This window comes from Macrobrachium nipponense, chromosome 43, assembly GCF_015104395.2.
Source record: "Macrobrachium nipponense isolate FS-2020 chromosome 43, ASM1510439v2, whole genome shotgun sequence".
NCBI lineage: Eukaryota > Metazoa > Arthropoda > Malacostraca > Decapoda > Palaemonidae > Macrobrachium > Macrobrachium nipponense.
The window spans coordinates 4,292,149-4,294,648 of record NC_061104.1 but is presented as its reverse complement, the minus strand read 5'-3'; the positions used below and the strand labels follow the sequence as shown (position 1 = coordinate 4,294,648).

At 40.8% G+C, this 2,500-nt stretch overlaps 1 protein-coding gene across 1 annotated transcript in view; it reads left to right on the top strand.

Annotated features, from left to right (window-relative positions):
* Nucleotides 1-2,500, top strand: part of LOC135213991 (fibroin heavy chain-like) — a 114,462-nt gene that overhangs the window by 11,789 nt on the left and 100,173 nt on the right. The window lies entirely within an intron of this gene.

Here is a 2,500-nt window from a genome sequence, read left to right as displayed (position 1 = left end):
CTCTCTCTCTATCACTCTCTTTTTTAGATTCCGCCTTCAGTTTAACGCAAATTAAATAAAAACAAAAAGACTGGTGAATAGGCCTAACGGACCTCTGGTTCAATACAGAAGCAGCATTGTGTGATTAACAGTTGCAACCAGCTTACAGTTAACCCCCCCTCTCTCTCTCTCTCTCTCTCTCTCTCTCTCTCTTCTTAGGGATGCTCGTCCCAGTGACCCACGACCTTTGCCCGCGGAGGGAAGATGCTACAGTTGTTATTGCTCAGGAGACGGAAGTTTAGACAGGGAAAAGGAAACTAGTTTAGTCTCTCCTTAAAACACACAGGCCTATAGACGTTAATAAAATGTCATTCTAGTCCCATTTTGCATTCAGAGGTTTGAAGTGCTTAGGTCTATCAGTTTCATTTCATGAGGTTTGTAAGTGTGACTTCAAAGATATAGGCCCATAAGGTAATAAAGGCTATTAATGATGACAAAATGCACAGACGTGGGTTGTTTTTTCAAAGCACCGATTTGCATCCAGAGGGTTAAAGTATACCTAGGCCTATCAGTATCATTTCCTGAGGTTTGTAATTTTTATATTAGTGTATGACTAATTTCATATATAGGCCTACCTTTATGTGTGTCAATGCTCATATTGAAGATTAGCGTGATTCTTTTATTGACGAGTGCGTCTCAGTTAAAAATCTTATACAGGGCCTCAGTGCAACTCGAAACAAGGCTTCAGGAGGATGTTAATCTCTCTCTCTCTCTTAAGCAATGCGCGGATTCCAATCTACATTTACTTAGGCCTAGAGCAACCACTAGATTTTTGTTTCTATCTCAAAGAAAGAGAAACGGAACATTGTTATGTCCACCCCTGTATACTTATGCTTGAGAGAGAGAGAGAGAGAGAGAGAGCGAGAGAGAGAGAGTTCCTCCTGCCTATATGACTTCTCAACCACGTGGGATCAGTTTAGGGTTTAGTCTCAGGCGTCTCGATTTATGAGCTGCCCGTCCACCCCCTCCCCCCCTCCCCACCACCCATGCTGTTTCCCCGCATGCTTGTGGCATGTGCTGTGTCATTGTTTATGTTGTTTTGTTTATGTTGTTGTTGTATTTTTGTTGTTCTTTCTGTTGTTATGGTCACGGCAAGTCTAATAAGGCAGCGGATGGAGCAGCTATGGTAGGGAGGTTGAGAGAAGTTGGTGCTTTACTCTCTCTCTCTCTCTCTCTCTCTCTCTCTCTCTCTCTCTCTCTATATATATATCTATATATATATAATATATATATATATATATATATATATATATATATATATACTATGAGAGAGAGAGAGAGAGCGAGAGAGAGAGCATAGATCTAATACTCTTTATTCAGTTATTCTTATCATTTCAACAATACGTTAATTGACTGATTGGTTGATTTCAGTCAACTGCCGTTGCATCAGACTAAAGTTGATTAATTTATTGATTGATTGGTTGATTCCAGTAACCTGACGATGCAACAATAGCCTTAAGAAGTCTTCGAAGCCTATGGATTTGATATACAAGTTCGGGGAGTCAGTGACGTGCAACTTAGCCTAACAGTCTTTTGTTTTGCTCCGTTGCTGCGTTACCCGTTTATAGCATCTGCTAAAGAGAGCGTTTCTCAACGTTTAAATGGAATAATTAAGCCTTCTTTGTGTATCAATATTTGGTTGAAAGGTTTAAAATGCTCCGAGGAACTTTTTTCTAGTTAAATATGCGCGTATGGTTAGTTGCTCGTCGATGTCCACAAATATATAAAAATGTCCTGAGAATGTGCCCGTAAGTAGATCTAGACTTAGTCTACGCCAATGTTTCTCAGCGGTTAAATCATTTAGCCTTTTTCTGTAATAATATTTGGTTGGGAGGTTTAGCATTATTCGAGGAACTGGCTTTCTGGTCAAGTACACACGTATGGTTGCTCTTCTTTGCATATGAAAATGTCTTGAGACCGTGCTTGAAACTTTGGACTTGGTCTATAGAGTCTGACGTAGCACTGTTGCTCAGGGGAGATGCGTTATGCGGATAACTTCCTAATCGTATAATTAAGAAGAAGAAGAAGAAGTAGAGGAGGAAAAAGAACCAGAGGTAGAGGAAGAAGAAGGAAAAGGAGATAGAATACAGGAAACACAGAAGCTTCTGGAAAGTACAATGAACCCTCCCTTATTTGAACTGGCTTTCATCCCGCCTCCCGCCCCCACCCCACCCTCTTACCCTTCTTCTACATATCACCTGCAAGAAGGCGTAACAGCCCCCTAAAGGAAGCCGGTAACGTAACGCTCTTTAGTGTGTAAACAAAGCAGTAACATGATGGTGTTACACACACACACACACACACACTAATCACTCACTCACTCTCACTCTGAAAGGTGGCTCTAAATGATAAATGGAGAGTTGCAATTCGCCCGTATATGTTTGTTGATTACGTTTATCAATCATGTTTGTTTCTCGTGTTTGTATATATCGCTGGCTCGAGGAGTCTCTTGAGTTCACAA